Below are 19,585 nucleotides of genomic sequence, written 5' to 3' on the forward strand. Positions count from 1 at the left end.
TAAATCAGGTATATATTAATATATTTTCTTAAATATATTTGAATAAAAATAAACTAAAAATGTATTTTTATCAAACTTGCCTGGGCGGGCCAGTGAGTAATGTGGGCGGGCCAGTGCCGCCCTGGCCCAATACTGGCTACGCCCCTGCTATGGTTCCCACACCCCAAGTCATTTTTCACTTTTATTCCAAGTCTTCGGTCAGGGTTTTGTCCTTAAAGCGTCCACTGTCCTGCAGAGTTTAGTTCCAACCCCAATTAAACCAGAGACAATTTATATAGAGACATGCCACTTCCTCAATCCTCAATACAACTATATAGGGAAAACCCGTAACACCAAAGATGGCGGTTGTATGCACATGCCAATCGTCTGCTTTTAACAGTCAAGCCGGGAAACATGTAAGCCTATCGTCTGGTTCCACTGACGCACAGTTGAGGTTTGCGACAGCGGAGACGAGAACCCTTGCGCATGCGTAGTAAACGTATAACCTGTGGGGAAAAAGTCCTTTTAAATCTTATTTTGGGGCAAAGTCATCAAACTTTTTCAGCGATTTTTATCATATTTTACTGCTGTTTCTATACAAGCAGTTTTCATGTCCCAGTGACCAGTGAAAGTGCAGTTCTGACTCTCTTCCCATTCATTTAGATAGGAGCCTGGTCTTGTTAGTCCGAAATAGCTGCCCGGAGGCGTTGCCAAGATGGCGGCCGAGTGCCATGACTTGCCTAAAAGGACTTTGAGTAAACACACCCGCACCAGCTAATCAAGGTCTTATTAGACATACTATAAACTTCCAGGCAGGTGGTTTACGGCGAGTTGGAGAAAAACTCAGTGGCCCTCCAGGAGTAGGTTTGGACACCCATGGTGTAGAGACCTGGTTTTTAAAAGTTGAACTTCTTTTAACGGTGTTATGCACGAGACGCTCCAATACGCTGATTTCACGCAGCCGTTATTTTGAAATCGATAGCGAGGCTCCGGTGGGAAGTAAACCGGAAGTGCCGCCTTTAATCACAGGAGAGTCGCGAATGCAATGGCGTATTGTTGTGTTTAATGTAGAAATTAGTTATTCTAAAACTGTACATACATTTCTTTCATACTTTAGACTATATACAGTGAAATTCATTTATAATTTTTTATTTTTTTTATATATATATATATATATATAATTCAGAACATAAAACGAACAGTAACAGAACGAACTATATACATATTCTATATTGGATATTAACATCCAATAGTGTAAATCGCGGCAGCAGCTTCAGGTTGGTAGTCCAAGGCATTGTTGTATCTGTACTTCCGGGTTCTTCCCACCGGAGCCTCGCTTTCGATTTCAAAATGGCGGCTGCGTGAAATCAGCGTATAGGACATAGTGGAATGGAAAATCGGAAAATTGTGTTCTGCGTGAACATTTCTTATAAGGAGACAGCTTTATGTTTCCCTAAACTTAATTATAAATAGATAGAAGCTGAAATCTCATTTTAATAAAATCAAACCCTGGGGCATCACTTCTATTCACCGACGACTTTTCCAAGCGAAGCCCGTCGTGGGCTCGAGTGCAAGACTGGAACGAGTTGCTGTTACGATCAGAGTTAGTGGGCAGCCACTGAACAACGTCACAGAATTCAAACATCTTGGTTCGCTCATCCGGAGCGACAGCGAGTCAACACGGCGTGGCTCATATAGATATTGCCCATACGACTCGAGGGCAAGATCTATAAAACCGCCCAACTCTGGAATCAAATACTTGAGGTCAGGAATCGGATAACATTTTTATTTCGATTCCTCATATAGTAGTAGTAGTAGTAGTAGAAAATGTGATTTTAAACCATTCAAGCGCGAGACGCACTGTTTCCAGCAACTGCCGTCTCGATAATAAATAACACTGATCAAACAACAAAAGACAATGAGAAAATTCACTTGTTCTTGACTGAATAACTTTGTAAGTATATTTGTAATGTATATTTTATTTATAAAGTGAAGTGTTATTTTACATTTGATTACAGTTTCTGTACCTGAAAATCTTAAAACACTGTTGATGTCAATCGCTTGCAATTTATATTATTTAGGCAAGTGGTTTTCTGTGGAAGCCAATTTTTAAACCACAGGCTTGTGAGTGGGTTGCAAGTGTTGATATTTGTTCATGATATTCAGCTACTATTAAATGTTTTGCAATATGATTAAATATCGCCCATGATGATGCCCTGGACCGAGCCAAGTGGCGAAACGCGTGTGAACAAGCGAACACTGCGCTAACACACGCTAGGACGAAGAAGAAAAAAAAACCTGGGGCACCAAAACACCCAATACTTTTGACATAAAATCCGTTCACAACATCACACTTTTTCCAATATTTTCTGCACAAATATTTGTGAAAACTGTTTTTATTTTATTTTTATTTTCCCCAAAGCCAGTCTGTTTTTATAGTACCATTTAATTTACACACTCCTAAAAGAAACCACAGCCTCTTCCTGAAGTGGGGGATCTCATCCAGAAAAAACTGTGAAGTGCAAAAGACTTGCCAATAGTCAAAAATGTATCCGCAGAACTACGGCATCTACAATCAATGCGATCAAATGGTTTACAGTAATCTTGCAAAAAAACGGCAAGAGTATGTCACTACAAAAACAACAGAAGGATGAAGTGTATACTGGATGAGTTGTAATTATTTGTAACACTTGGGTTCTAAATGTCATCTAATTAAGGTGAAAAGGTTGTGTGGTTTCTTACAGTTGCATTGTGGGTAAGTCCTCAGACACGCTGGACATCTGGACAGAACAGACAGTGGAGAACTTTCAATTATGAAACAGTGGCTTGACTCTGAAAACCAGGCCAGCACTAGAATCACAAGAGAATTGTAGTTTTTCTGTTCTCTCCAAGGTCCAACAGAGCAGTAAACAAAGACAAACATGGCCAAAGAGAAAGGCGGGCAAGCAAACACAATAACAACGCACACACACACATATATTTTATAGTCAGTGTAGACTGCTGGCTGACTCCCAGACACAATGTCCTTTGGAAAAATCTAAACAGGCAGGGAGGGAAAAAAACACAATGTTGTTCTGTTCTCCTTTATTTCTCCTCTATAAAAGCTTCGGTTGTCTTTCAAATATCCTTCGGTTCAACTCGACGGCAATTAGGAAAAGTGATATTTGATCTGAAAATGCTAACTAAAAACCAGAGTATGTTCTACTCAAATACATTAGACCTAAAAAAAAAAAAGCATAAAAAGGCATCCGATTGCAAGATATGAAAAATAAATAAATAAACCAATTAATGGTGTTTTCTTAAAAGAGGGAAAACGGGTGGCTATCTTCACTGAAGCAGACGTCCAAGGTCAGAATCCTGTGAAACAAAACCCTCCATCTTAGCTCAGGCTTGGAGAAATGTTACTTTCTTTTGATAGTATTCAAGAACCAATACTTTAAGCTAGAAAATAAAATTTGGCCTCTCAATGAAATCAATCTACTGGCGAATTTAAAGGAATTTTTCAGGTTCAAACAGAGTTATGATTCCTCACAGAATAGTATGCACTTATGTGTATATATATATATATATATATATATAAATGAACAAATATTCACTTTTTTAATGTAAATAATTGAATGTATAAAGACAGAAATGTGTTCAATCGCAATATTTGTATACATTGCTGTACTGAACCTGGAATATTTCTTTAAATGGCACAAAAAACCCACCCCCGCTGTTATAAAAAAATGTAATTATTGTGCTTTACTTGATGATAGACGGTTATTGACTGGAAGATGCTACCTTGTGTCTATAGTTTCTGGCCCTAACAGGAGATAAGAAAACACACCAAAATACATTTACTGAGGGAGAATACATGAAAGATAAGGAAATACAGCTACAAGAATTATTTAGTGAGGAAACTTTCACACACACACACACACACACACACACACGCGCACACAGACATGTATATATATATATATATATATATATATATATAAATCTTCAAAGAAGCTCACAAAGAAAACCACTATGAATACAAACTTTTAATTGGATACGTGGTGTTGCTTCTTAAAAAATTCAGACTCAGTAAAAGAATGTAAATCAGAGAAATGATTCTGCTTTTTCTGCTTTTGTGCTCACTTAGATTCAAAGAGACGGATTTCTAAGTGCTGAGAATGCCTTTGTTTTCACAGGCACTATTTTAGACATTAATGAAGCTTTGAGGTCCTTTTGAAACTGTGTGATCCATTAATTTAAGTGGAAATAAGAAATAATACAACATATATGCACTCAACTATACTGCGTTTCATGATCTATTGCCAAAGCCATAAAGACAACAAAAAAAGAATTTAGTGAGGAAAAAATAAATTACTATATAATAATTTTTGTATTTTGTATTGTCTATGTTCTTATTATCAATGTTGAAAACAGGTGTGCTGCTAAGTATTTTTGTGGATACATTTTTTAAGGATTCTTTGATTAATAAAACGTTTAAATAAACAGCATTTACTGCCACTTTTATTGAATATAATGCATCCTTGCTGAATAAAAGTATTAATTACTTTTTTTAAAATGACCACAAACATTTGATTGGTAGTAGGGATGTGACGGTGAGGATATTTTCACAACGGTTAGGCTAATCGACGTGTGACGACACCGGTAATACCGGTATCACTGGCGGGGGCTTTTAAATCGCTAATTTAAAGGCAAATGTAAAATGCGCGCGTTTGCACGGGCATGCATAATGGTTGTGCGCTGAATTGCCGCTAATTTGAAAACGAAACTAATTTTTTTTTTACATCGCTTATAAAAAGCTGGTGCAGCAGTGTGCACTTCATTTTCACTTTTAGATTAGCGTCAATTCATCCTTCGCAGGGAGTTTGATGCGATCTGACAAATCAAAATCCACCATTTTTGTCCGACAAAGCAGTCAGGAGAGTTAGTAGATTAACGTCAGTGGATTTGAACTTGTCTTTAACTGAGGCAATCTCTCACGACACATTAGAGCCACAAAACGGTAGGCCTATTTATTGTTTCATTTTCTTTGACTGACCAAATTTGAAAGTTGTGACTTTGTTTCATATTAAATATTACCTGTTCTGTCCTGTCTGTCAGTGCGTTGTCAGTGTTTATAGGCTACGTGAGTTGCACGTATAAAATGAAGTTAACGAACAATCTCGATCCATCAGGAAACGCCATAGGTCGCCGAATATCACTGCGCTTCATGAAGAGTTTTTCTTTTGCGTGAAGAAGCCATTCGCCGGAGATGTGTTAAAAGATAGCGGAGTGCATTCATTATTATTAGGCTACCGGTTAAATAATCCTCCTGGCTCCGGGTCTGAGTGAGTCATTTACTCTCTTACCTTTGTTCTTTGATTAACTTTAATGACACTTTAAGACCAGCTGCTGACAGAGACGCGATCAACACGCGTCCCATTTTCTCACAAATCTCTACGTTAATTTAAGACTTTATTTAAATCATTTAAGACTGCTCTTATGAGGACACTCGACAAAATGGACATTTTGGCATAATTTGTGTGTGTGTTAGGGTTTGTTCAAGCCCGAAAGAGAACTCGATACTGACGAACGTCTTTTCTGTGGGGCGCGCGCGCGCTCGTGTGTGTGTGTGTGTGTGTGTGTTGGTAGGACAGCGCGGTCTCATTAGTCTTGTCGCGCTTAAAAGCATTCACATTAATAAGAGCGTGATCATACAACGCTAGTCAACGGGTGACAGAAAAAAACGGATACTGCGCAATTGCGTTAAATATAAATTAGGCTTATAAATTATATATATATTAAAAAAGAAATTCGGTGTCGCGGTGGGCAAGTGATGAAACCGGTGTTGCGACTGAACACCGTGTAACACGTGTAACACCGGTAACACCGACTACCGTAGCAAACCTAATTGGTAGTGGATATTATATCATATAATATTATATTTTTCGGAAGAAAACTTGGGAAAACATGTTATTGGTATTTTGGGTGGTTTCCAGGGCGTTGCTATGAGGGTGCTAAGGTGTTCTAGGTGGTTACTAGTGCGTTGCTATGAGGGTGCTAAGGTGTTCTAGGTGGTTACTAGTGCGTTGCTATGAGGGTGCTAAGGTGTTCTAGCTGGTTTCCAGGGCTTTGCTATGAGAGTGCTAAGGTGTTCTAGGTGGTTACTAGGGCTTTGCTATGAGGGTGCTAAGGTGTTCTAGGTGGTTACTAGGGCGTTGCTATAGTGTTCTAAGGCTAAGTTCACACTGCAAGCAATATAAAAAAAATGGGAGAAGAGTTTTTGAACATTTAAGAGCCTTCATGTTTTGCTTGTATATAGAGCTGTCACTGTAATACTTATGAGTTCTAACACATCACTGTCCTTCACGAATGTCGATCTAGAGTGACGTAAAAGGCGCATGAATTCCGATATGACTGTTCAGACTGGGGTCGCATTGGAAACCATCAGACCCGTATCTGATTTAGTAACACATATGGAAGTGGCCCAAGTCAGAATCAAAAAGATCAGATTCCATGTGGTTTGTGCTGTTCACACTGTCATGAGAAAAACAGATCTGAGTCACATGTGAGCAAATAAACCAGATTTGGGACACATTTGCCTGCCGTCTGAACTAAGTGTTTGCTTTCTGGCCCAAGCTTTTTTTTTTTTTTTTGATATTCTGTTGCCATACGGCTTGAGTCCATCCTTTATTCTCTATATTTAGTCTTTTTGGTCCACTTTTATTGTCCAAAAATTACAAGTTTGACCACTAAGAAATGCAGTAGCACACCTGTCCTCAAAGAACCGCATGGTTTGAGGATTCATTTGTGTATGTGGAAGAAACGTCGGACAAGTGTGGAAACCAAGCATACAGTAAGTGTGAGCAATACTTGCCTTAGCGAACACCACTGATAACTGTGTTAGAAGAGACGCTTAACATAACACACATGGAATGAAATCAAACGCAAGCACAAGCAACCTTGACACTGCGGGACGGATCTGCTTGGATATCTCCATTTCACTTTGCTTTCTAGATCTCCAGCAGCAACGGCCTCGGCCTCGACCGGGACTGCCCCCCCCCCGACGGTATCCCGTGAGTGGGTCGTGCCGAGGTCCGGCGGGGTTTCCTACCAGCACTCGCCTCCCACTCGCTGTGGAGTCTTCCTTGGACATAAACACTAAAAGATGAAAAGGTCGATTCCTCGGCTCTGAATACGCAATGACCTGGTTTCCCTCCCTGGTTGCCGGAGAGCAGCAGCAGACAAGCATCTGGGTGAAGCAAACCGAGCGGAGCGGATCCAGCCCGAGGGTCTGTCTCATACCGGCCCATCATCAGAGCGGACGGCTGGAGAGCGTGATCACGGGCCCGTATGGCATGCAAAGCTACAACACCAACACACAGATGCTTAAGAGGAGAGTTATTATTCCGAGCAGAAGTGGAGCGATCCATCAGAGGTGATTGGCGGAGGGGTAGATGTAGGAGTTACACACACACACACACACCATGCTCTAGCAAACCTTACTTAAAAAGGAGAACTTGATCAACAGCGTTGAGGCAGTGTAAGAAATAGTAGTAATTTTACTTGTTTTTTAAATGTATGTTACCTTACCACATACAGAGAAAAATTGGAAAATGTATTTTTTTTTAAACCTATACAATAACATTAATGCAATAACTATTACGGAAAACAACATAATACATATACATGTTTTTATTTATCTTGGTTACTGTTAATTTCTACATACACGCTATTGTTCACGCTATAGGTTTGGGGTGAGGATGATTTTTTGGAAAGAAATGGAAGCATTTAACTGATCAATTTCAAACAAATGCTGTTATTTTTCATGTTTGCTGATTTCAATCATTTATAAGAAATGTTTCTTGAGCAGCAAATCAGCATATTAGAATGATGTCTGAAGGATCATGTGACCTGGATGCAGATTTAGGTTTGCATCACAGGAATAAATGACATTTTCAAACATATACACTACCGCTCAAAAGTTTGGGGTCAGTGAGAATTTTATTTTTATTTTTTGGAGGACAGAAATCAATACTTTTATTTATCAAGGACAGTAAAGACATTTATAATGTTACAAAAGATTCTATTTCAAACAAATGCTGTTCTTTTGAACTTCCTATTCATCAAAGAATCCTAAAAAAAAAAAAAAAAAAACTGTACAACTGACAGACCAACAACTGTTTCAACATTGATAATAATAATAAATGTTTCTTGAGCATCAAATCCTCATATTATACTGATTTGTGAAGGATCATGTGACACTGAAGACACTGACACTGGTGATGCTGAAAATTCAGCTTTGATCACAGGAATAAATTACACTTTACTATATATTCACACAGAAAACAGCTGATTTACACTGGAATAATATTTAATACTATAACTGATTTTTGTTGTATTTTTAATCAAATAAGCGCAGCCATGGTTAGCAGAAGAGAATTCTTTTAAAAGTATTTAAAATCGTACCGACCCCAAACTTTTGAACGGTAGTGTACATTTTTACTATGTTACTATATTAATGTTTTTACTATATTTCTTAATAAATAAAAGCAGCCTTGGTGAGTAGAAGAGACGAAATCCTACCGACATTGAAAGTTTACCGACCCCAAGGTTTTGAATGGCAGTAAACTGAAATAAAATTGACATTTTAATACATGATGATGGTGAATGGAAAAATTGCATATTTATAAATAAACTTTAGGTTAAATGAATAAAAAGCTGTAAAAAAAAAATAAGTTGCTGATTGTTAGTTCATGATTAACTTTCATGACTTTCATTAGTTCATGATTAATAATAATACGATTTAATTAATAAATTAAGTCATGTTAACAGATTGTAAACCTTATTGTAAAGTGTTACCCTAACTTTAAATGCAATTTAAATTAAAAGTACTATATTGTAATAATATATATATATTAGGGCTGTCAAATGATTAATCGTGATTAATCACATCCAAAATAAAAGTTTTTTTTACATAATATATGTGGGTGCACTGTGTATAATTATTTTATATATATATAAATACACACACATGCTTGTATATATTTAAGAAATATTTTCATGTATATACTGTATATAGATTTATATATAATTGATATTATATATAAATATAAATATTTTATATATAAATAATATTTTTTCTTAAATATACATGCATGTGTGTGTATTTATATATATACAAAATAATTATACACAGTGCACCCACATATATTATGTAAAAAAAACTTTTATTTTGGATGTGATTAATCACGATTAATCATTTGACAGCCCTAATATATATATATATATATATATATATATATATATATATATATATATTTATATATATTTGTAATTAAATAATATATCAAAAACAAATTAAATAAAAAAAACACAATCAAATAAAATAAAATAATTTTTTTCAGCAGTAAATCGTATAAATCACTATGTATGTGCATGTACTGTGTATTAATCATCATAAATTTTTAAATAAGGAAGTATATTAATAATTAAACTATATTTGCCATTTTAAACTTAAATATAGTCAATTAAATGTTATATTGTATGTCCATATTTCTGGCAACCACACAAAATTGGTACAAAATCAAAAAAAATTTGGTACAAAATTATTTAGTTAAATTTAATTTACCAAAAAGACAAATAATACATATATATATATTTTTTTAATTCAGCAGAAGACAAAAGTTCTCATAAAAAGACTTATTGCAATAAGATGGTCAAAACAACTGCACTTCATGAGCTATAGAAACCATGCAATATAACACTGAGAACGTGCCAGGATAGAAGCGTGCAATTCTAACCGTGTAACACACGGAATATCCATCAATAGATCAAGAAGCTGAGAAAAGAAATCAAATCATATGCGAGGATCTTCAGCGCATGTCAACGGCACATTGTCTGGAGAGTGGAGAAAGAGGACGTCATCGCCCGCCTCTGATGCCCTGCGTTCACGTTTGGGTTGATCTCTTATAAACACATAGGAAACAAAAGCACATGATCGACTGGAACGGCCCCGGGACCCCTGCAGGCTACAGCTGTAGACCAGCGAGCATTTCAACAAAGCCTAAATCCCTCAGCAGGAGTCTGACGCTGGCACTGCAGATTGGATGATAATGCCATGTATTGTTCTAGCATCACTTTCACATCTTCTATTTATTTTATTCATTATCTCTTTCATTTACTACCTTGGGAAACTAGCAGGAATATTGCTAATTATGAATTTTAATAGGATTAGCGGATCTGTTGGCATCATCTCATCATCTTGAGAGTATTGTGCAGCCTAATTCATTCAGCAGAGAGACGATTAATCAACTGATGCGACTTGTGAGTGTTCTGCTTCATAAAGTTTCTCAGAATTCATAGCCCGGCTCATTTTATTCCAATGATGTCGTTTGCGAACCTGCGGTGAAATGTGTGATATGAACCGCCATTAGATGCGAGTTCGACCTTCACTTCTGCCAATGAGCAAACTCTTGTTTAGAATAATTAATATTTTACAGCAGCTCAGCGCTGATAGCATCTTTCAATGTACAGACGCTCTTTGTAAGAGATGCAGCTATTTGTCTAATGGATCGGTATGTGTTCCAGGAAAATGAAATGGATATAGGCAAGAAGGTCTAAAGGCACAGGTAAGATGTACTGACACCGATAGCATGTTTTATAGTCAATCACAGTCGCACTTCTCAGCAGAACAATGCTAATCTCTGGAAATAAATAATAACAACAACAACAACAACAAATGCCATGTTATTTTTTTTTTTATGTTTACAACATTATATGAAAAAAAGTGTTTTAAAATGATGTCAAAGACAACTCTTGAAAAAATTTTTTTTTGCAGTTAACTTGCATTTAAATGCTTTTTTTAAATAAAAAAATAAATATATTTATTTAGTTAAAAAACTCTTGTTAAATGCTTCTTATATTTGTATAAAAATACATATTTACAACGTTAATAATAACGACAACAACAATAACCTAGATAAATCTGCTTTTAAATTCAATTTGCCTGCAATATGACCAAAAAAAAAAAAAATAGGTGGAGAAAGAAATGATGTAAAACAAAGGTGCCTGTATATATGAGGTGTCCTTTCTAAATATAGTGTCGCATGACAAATATTATGTATAGAAGCCTAGATCAAGAGAGTGACACAGCTTACCCCATTCCCACCTACACTATAGCATCACCCCCATAAACCCACACAGTCATGCAGCTTAGAGCTGACAACGGGGTTTTGCTGAGCTGGCAAAATTGTCATTATCATACTAATCCAATTTGTGTTGATGTTTATGTTCACATGTTCAGCAAATATTTACATAAAGCAACATTCTCTGGCAGGTGACGAGATCGAGTCTGCCGGATAATGAGGGATAGAGCACTGTTTTTCCGGTGAGACATCAACTGGGACAAGGCAATATTAGCATAATATAAACATAATGAGTGACAATACAGGGAATGAGTAAAAAATAAATAAATAAATGCTTTATAAGATCAACAAAACTGCAATCAGCGAATTACCAAGGGAGTGATCTTTACCTTTGATTAAAAGTGAAATACACCAGTGTGTCAGCAAGCCCATTAAGTCCAACTTGCCTGGCTTATAGTTCATTAAGCAATTGATTTGATGACTGTTAGTGGTTTATTCGTTTTAGAGTCGCTTTCGCAATCACTTTAAGTTTGAAATGAAATTATGAAGCTAATTGCTTCTGTTGGAATTATCAAATAAGGATAGGTATCAGAAACACTCAAAAGTCTGGGGTTAGACTAGAAAATCCAATGCTGAAAAATTCGACTTTGCAATTACAGAAATAAAATAGATTTTTGAAAAGACCGGTACCTTTAAATTGCAATAATATTTCAAAATATTACTGTTTTTACAGGTTTTTTTATCAAATAAATGCCGCTTTGGTGAGTAAGATTTCCTGTGTTTTCAAATAAATACAAAGTAAGAAAAAGTTATATTTGTCTAAATATATATTTTTGAAAATATTTATATCCACAGAATATTACTCATTGATCTGATTCACATCTGATGAATTTAAATCAGATGTGATATTAAAAAAAAATATCAGTCTAGTCGTGAGTCACATACGGATTGAAAAATTACGCCCGTTTCACACATGATCCGTTTGCAGTAATACGTTTTCATGCCAATCCATGTTTATTTTGATGCGCTTTGACTTTAATCCAGTGTGTGCAGCACAGAGAAAGCAGAAAGGATTGCAATGCATTGCCAGACCGCATACGTGTGCAGTGTGAATGCACTTACCTGGAAAAAACACACACTAAACAAACTGCATACCGCAAACAGATCCTGTGTGAAATGGACGTTTGTATAATAACGTGTTTTGTAGGAAACTTAAAAAGTCAAATAAGAAGATTTTCAATATTCGCATTGTTACCTAATTTAATATAGTCAGCATTAGTATTCGATTTACCACCCAGCCTTAATCAGTGCAGTTCCAGATTTGCATGTAAGAACTCAATGTGAGATTTAGTCAAGTCAAGTCATCTTCATTTATATAGCGCTTTTAACAATGGATTGTTTCAAAGCAGCTTTACAGAGATAAACATATAATTGAAGGTAACAGATTGTTTTGGCTTTATAGCGGTCAGCAGCGGTTCTTGAATAATGTTATTTCTAGCTAAAGTTAATTTTGATTGATTCACCTCCGTCGAAATGATCAGACTTTGAATTTCTTTCTTTGTTAAGAAATTCAAAGTTTAAGTAAGCAGAACTGACATATTTTTATTTTGTATTTGTACATTTGAATTGTTCTTAACTTGAAATGTTTGAGTACACTAATTCATACATTTAACTTAAAATTTCATGTAATCTCAATGTGAACACTTTTATTAGTATAAACTTAGCTAGCTTTAACAAGCTAGTTTGCTAACATACTATTTTGTTAACTTCTTAACAATAGTATGCTATACAGTAACACTTGCAGCAATATAAAGGTTTTATTTGCTCTGAAATCAAGCTCATGCACCACTTGTCACCATGATGGTAACTATCCTAAAACCAACATTAACAGAAATTCTTCTAAATTAGCATAACGAAACATTAATCATTACTAAATCACCCGCTTAACATTAATCTTGCACAAAAAAACATTGTATTACACTTAATTTTAGCATTTACTCTCCCTTTCGAGTGCCAGCGGCAAAGCATGCTGGGAAATGTACATCCCAGCCGTTTCAGTTAAACTTAAGTTCGTCTAAATTAAAATAAATAATTTCATAAAACTCAAAACAATGAAACAGTTCAGTTTACTTAAAATATATCCATTCTGTGAACTTGAAAGAAAAAGAAAGTGCTAAATACTCATAAAAGTTCATTTGACTGAACTAATTAGTTTAATTTAAGTTTTTCCTACTCAAACCAATTAAGTATTTTGAGCGTTAGGGTTTAAACATTCAGAATTGATTCTATAGTTATGTGCTTTTGAAAATATGTGCGCAGGTTTGTAATTCCATACAACCCATGCCTAAACAAACTACTTGTCTTGCCTATAAATTCACGAACTGATTTACAAACAAATCAGTAAAATCCACGACAAATAGAATATAGCCCATAATGCCAGCAGAAGTCGAGGTCTTAAAGTGACCCTATTATGCTATTTTAAAGGTATTGGGGTCTCCTACAATAGATTTACATGCATCCAAGGTCAAAAACACTATAATATACATTGCACATCACCTCATTTTCTCAAACAGCCTGAACACAATTTCGGTCTCCCTAAACTCCTCCTTCCACACATAACTCACGCTGGTGCTCGTGAACGGAGCTTCTTAATTGTAGTCAAGTTTGATTCCAATGACAAAAGTGTCTATTTATCATGTTAATGTACCCAGAGGTTCCAGCATCTGCCAAGAGCTTAAATAAACACTATTAAAAAGCTAATGAAAGATTGGTTGAGCCAGGTGTTGAAGTCTGACATAAAAAAATCATTTTAATTAATTACTTTTTTTAATGCCAGACTTCAACACCTGGCTCCACCAGTGCTGTGGTCTCGCACAACCAGACATATTCTGGCCAAGGATTCGGATTGACATGTAAAGTGACCAGTAGTTCAATCACGGTATAATTTGCTGTAGCCGACTTCCCGATCAGATACGCCTGAGCGCAATGATATTTTTCTGTGTTTTGTCAATGATATGCTATACGGAAATTGTCATCGGACTACAGAAAGAACATCATATGCCCCCCGCCGCCATACCAAACCCTTCTTGTGATAAAACAAGACAGAAATATTGTTGAACAAAAGTTTCGAAACAGAAGATAAGTGTGTGTGGAGGAGGATCCAGACAGACTAGCTCATACCTTTCATGTGGTTGTGTGTCGGGATGTGGACTAACTTAAATCACACCAGCTAAAGCCTCCGGGATTTTCCAGCGTTGCCCCAGGGACCCGCTCCCCACACAAAGAGCTCTGTGTTTCAGGTGTCATACTGATGTTCAAGAGCTGCCGGGGAGCTTTAAGATCTTTGCCAAGCGCTGTCTACCTCTCCAAGCTCTTCTGAACCGATGCATGTACAAAGTGAACAGCTTTGATACGAGACAAAACCTGCAAAGCCCACCGACAGGTTTAGAGAGCCAAGAAAACAGCAACGACTCACTTCTGTAACGTATTCACCATGACTCAAGAATGATCACATCAATCGACAAATGAACTGAGAATCAAAGGGTTCAACAATAAACAAACAAACAAATAAATAAACACTATAATAATATAAATATATATTGATAACAATATCTTAGCAAGGGCTCAAACTGGTCAACATACAGTATATTCAGCTAAATGAACATGAACGTAAATGATCATATCAGCATCAGCTGCTGATGTTGAAGAATGGGGAAGCACAGACCAAACAATGATATGACACTTAAACGGACACATGGGCTCATTTGGGGCGTTTGTTCTGGAACCAGCAGTGTTTTTTCCCTTAGTCCGGTTTGTTTAGGCCAGGGGTAGGCAAGTTCGGTTCTAGAGAGCCGCTGTCCTGCAGAATTTAGTTCCAACCCTAATCAAACACACCTGAACAAGCTAATCAATGTCTTCAGGATTACTAAAGCTATAGGCAGGAGAGGTTTTTTTCAGTGTCGGAGACAAACTCTGCAGATAGCGGCTCTCTAGGACCGAACTTGCCTACCCCTGGTTTAGGCATATAGACTTTATGTAGCCTCAATGTGCTGTGATGAGACATCTGTCCTCCGGTTTGTGTTCCCACAGCATGAAGGTAAGATCTTACGGGTTTATGAATGCACCGCTCATTTTAAAATCTTCCCGTTTCCATTTGTTATGACATCCGCTTTAAACATTAAGTAACACTTTACTTGAAGGGGAGTGCATAAGACTAACATGACACCTTCATAATCATGACATGACACATGTTATGAATATGAAGGAGGGTTTATGCATGTTTGTGACAACTGTAATTAAGTGTCATTCGTTCAATTATGACATTTTTAATGCAAATATGACATTGTTTGAGATGTCTTTGTTATGACACCTTGACATTACTAAGACAACACAACCTGTCATAAACATGACATAGCAGATTAATTATCAAACTTAAGAAACCACTTAGCTTTATTAGTTAACATTACATTAAACTGTCAGGTGGTTGGTTTTGACATTGGCTGTCATGAAGCCATTATAACTGTTTAATGACAAATTCAATGTGTACCACTGTAGTCGAGGTCACGAAAAATATTCATGACACAGTTATAATGGCCTTATGACAGCCAATGTCAAAACCAACCACATGACAGTTTAACTTAATTTAATGTCAAGTTGTCATGACAAAGACACTGACAGGTTATGATGTATTGGTTTATGTCAAGGTGTCATAACAAAGACATCTTAAACAATGTCATATTTGCATTCAAAATGTCATTATTGAGCGAAAGACACTTAATGACAGTTGTCATAAACATGCATAAACCCTACTTCATATTCATGATATATGTCATGGTTATGAATGTGTCATGTCAGTCTTATGTACACCCCTTCAAGTAAAGTGTTACCAAACATTACACTGATCATGATAACTCCACAATAAGTAAATCCACCTCACCAAATAATTATTTGGCAGTGATGCCATAGAAATATAGAGCTAACGCAAAAGCAGAGAGCATTCTGAAGTGTGCGCTGGTTTCTCTTGTGCATAAGGTCTATGAACGTGGCGATTGCACTCGGATCCGCACCAGAAATATCAGTTTGAGAAAGTCCGAACGCCGAACAACACTGGTCTCAGCCCGCTTGAAAACGAACTCTGGAGCGGATGGCTTGTGGTTGGAAAAGCAGGCTGTATCACAATCTCTGGGTAATAACGTGTGAAAAGCAACAGTGTTTGCTCTGCTAATCCCTCTCAAACTGAACCAAGGATTCACCTGGAGCGAAGACGAAGTGAAATGCCTTTTTGAAATGTGGCCGGGTAGCCAAACGTATTAGAACACCTGACAGATCTGAAAATATTGCCTCTAATACATGATATAATTTCATAATGTTCATGAAACATGCAGATGGTTGCTCTGAGCACAACAAATCGTACTGTTTTTATTCACTTTTAACTTTAATATTTGGTATGTCGGGCCAGTCCATCATTTTCAATGTCCAGCAGATTCCTTCGGTCGCAGGTTGTTTCGGCAATAGTTAGAAGAATGTTTAGGGTCATTGTCCTCTTGGAAAATAGCAACTGAAACCTCTTTAATATGCCAAGTGTTCGGATCATTTTGGCCACCACTGTATTTCAGAACAACTGTTCAAAACACATAAAAAGATTCTTGCTCAAAATAATAAAATAATATACAGGGCTGTCAAGCGATTACAATTTTTATGTGCAGATTAATCACATCAACTTTGGCTGAGAAATGACCCCCACAAGATTATTAAACGTCATTATTGTGTTAAATGAAAAAAAGCATCAAATAGATAACCTATTACAAAAAAGTAGCTTTTGAATTTTTTTTTTTTATCTGATTTATCTTAAAAATTGTCCCCATTTATTTCCATTGCAACTGCCTTACCATTTGTATGTATTTATTAATTAATTAATTTTATATTAATGAGGGATAAGCCGGAATCTCATGCATTTACATTTACTTAATTGTTGTGGTAATCATCATCATGCCACAAATGCTGTTGATTGAGCTGAACTTGTATTTAACACACTTGTCACACATTATATGTGTAGTAGCACTACATTTGGGTACACAGGAATATTAATAATGAAGCAATACATTACAAATTCCATTGATAAACATACCATTGTTGCAACTCTGATTAAACATTATGGGAACTTCACTCTTTTCTACACAATCGCAGCGTTTCCCTTTAGCTCTCATCTGACTGTGACTTCCTGGCAGTGCCATAATGTTTCACGCCGCTTGGACTGCGAGAGTAACAATTAAATAATGCTAATGTATTGCTTATGCCCTCCAAACACTGCTGCTTCTTGCTGGGTTTTAGGTTTGTGCTGCAGTGGCCTATAATGCTGTGAAAAATGGCTTTCCATCAAAAGTTAATCTAAACATAGCGGCTTATGTAAGACAGAGCAGCACTTGAAGATCTTTTGCCGCAAAGCCTAGGACTTATTGCTATTCGAAAAGAGAATAAAGGACATTATTCAAACAAATCAGCAATGGAAATCATGCAAATGTATGCAAGGTTTGCATTTGCACGTTGAGCACTAAGATTAATAGACAAAAAAAAAGTATCCGCTTTCTTTTTGAAGCAAAGCAAAAAAAAAAGGAAAAAAAAAAGAGGAGAATGTATTAAAGAGCATCTGATGATGATTCAAGGCATTTTGCTTTTCATGTTGCATGCATCGGAGTCAGCTTCTGAAAGAGTACAGCTTGTGTCCGCAAGATTTATAGAGCCGCACAAAACTGGAATATCAAAATGATCAATTTAGGCTTTCAACTGAATACAAAAAAAAAAATCATCAAATGAATTACATAATATGGCAATTAATTTACTGCAATTAGTTCCATATAGAAAAATCTGCCAAATGTAGTAATTCAAAGACATTACATTATTGTGGCAAAGTAAATCATTGAATGGATATTGCAAAAAGTGTCATTAGAAGTCAGTATATTCTTCATTCTTGTTTTATGCAAATACATGAAAGTATATATACAAATACATTATCGGGGGCATGATTAATTGGATTTTTTTATCTAACATAACTGTGTGTGTGTGTGTGTTTGTGTGTGAAAATATATTTGAGCTGTCAAATCGATTAATCACATTTGCGTTTTGCAGAAATGTTGCCTCGTACGTTTTTTTTTGGGGGGGGGGGGGGCTGGCAGTTTCTCTGTAAGCAAAAGTAAGGAAATATATATATATATATATATATATATATATATGTGTGTGTGTGCTAAAAGCATGTTTAGTTTTTTACGGTACAGATGAACGTGAATATTTATCGATTTATTATGCTGGAGTTTGTACACACATCACCGCAGTTCAGAATTTAAATGTCCGATGTGCCGCTAAAAGCTTAATGCTCCTTTACGTTTTAAAATAACTTTACTATAAGTTAATAAATTAAAATAACCTACACTATACACTATAACACTATACCCTAAACCTAGCCGATAGTGTTAACAAAAGCAAATGTGACATAAAAACGCAATCGTTACCATGCCATTTTAGCTTGTTTTTGAACTCTTGTCTTCCAGCTCTTTTATCGTGACTCATCTTTCACGGGATTCGTACCCGAGCTCTACGGATCGCAAGTACAATTCTGTGCCAGCTGAGCTAGAAAAGCCGAACATATGGAGCTGTGTGTAATTGAGTGTGAAAACGATTAAAAGTACTTGCTGTTTTGCTGCCTCTAGTGTTCATCTCTGTTAGAAACTGCAGTGATATTCAAGTATTGCTGTGTATTTTACGTACACATGTATGTTTTTCCAATGAGCCTGTGCTGGAAACTGCAGGCTTTTAGCTTCATCTTAAAGGGCTTTCGCACCGGAGGAACCTTTTCCTAGTTCCTATAGTTCCTAGAACTATTGGCGGAAGTATTTTGCCATGTTCGCACCGCAGGAACTAGGAACGATTTTAGTATAGGAACTCCTTTTGGAGGAACTAATTTACTCCTACTTCAGAGTCGCTCTAAACCAGCACTATAGGAAATACCAGTGACGTTAGTGTACGCTGATTTACCAGTGAACGCACGCGAAACACCAGCCATTTTTAAAAAAGCTGTGATTTTACACACAGATTATAGCCTATATATTTACTCCACAAACTAACTCTACGAACATGTAAAACAGTGATAGACGGGACTCTTAACCTTTACGCCAAGGAGAAAATCCAACGCAACTTTGAGGGGACCAAACGAAACATGATCATGTATTTCTGCTCAGCAACACTGGACATCAACCACACGGCAAACGCTAATAACGCTTCATTACTGTCTACTTTCTATGTATAACAGTTCTATCTAATAACGTATTAGACAGAACTGTTAGACAGATCGTAAACTAATGAACACGGAGAATGCGAGCGCTGTGTGCTCAGGCTCTGGCGTTCTCAGCGCCGTCACAGTAAACGTCATAACAACAAGAGCGGCTTACGTCACTTCAGAGTTCCTACTAGCGGTGCGAATGCAACCA

The 19,585-nt window shown here is 36.5% G+C and overlaps 1 protein-coding gene across 2 annotated transcripts in view; it reads right to left on the reverse strand.

Annotated features, from left to right (window-relative positions):
• Positions 1-19,585, reverse strand: part of fhit (fragile histidine triad diadenosine triphosphatase) — a 423,559-nt gene that overhangs the window by 277,756 nt on the left and 126,218 nt on the right. The gene's annotated exons all lie outside the window — the stretch shown is intronic.

This window comes from Rhinichthys klamathensis, unplaced genomic scaffold (genome assembly GCF_029890125.1).
Source record: "Rhinichthys klamathensis goyatoka isolate OS25496 unplaced genomic scaffold, OSU_Roscu_1.1 h1tg000461l_1, whole genome shotgun sequence".
Taxonomy (NCBI): Eukaryota; Metazoa; Chordata; class Actinopteri; order Cypriniformes; family Leuciscidae; genus Rhinichthys; species Rhinichthys klamathensis.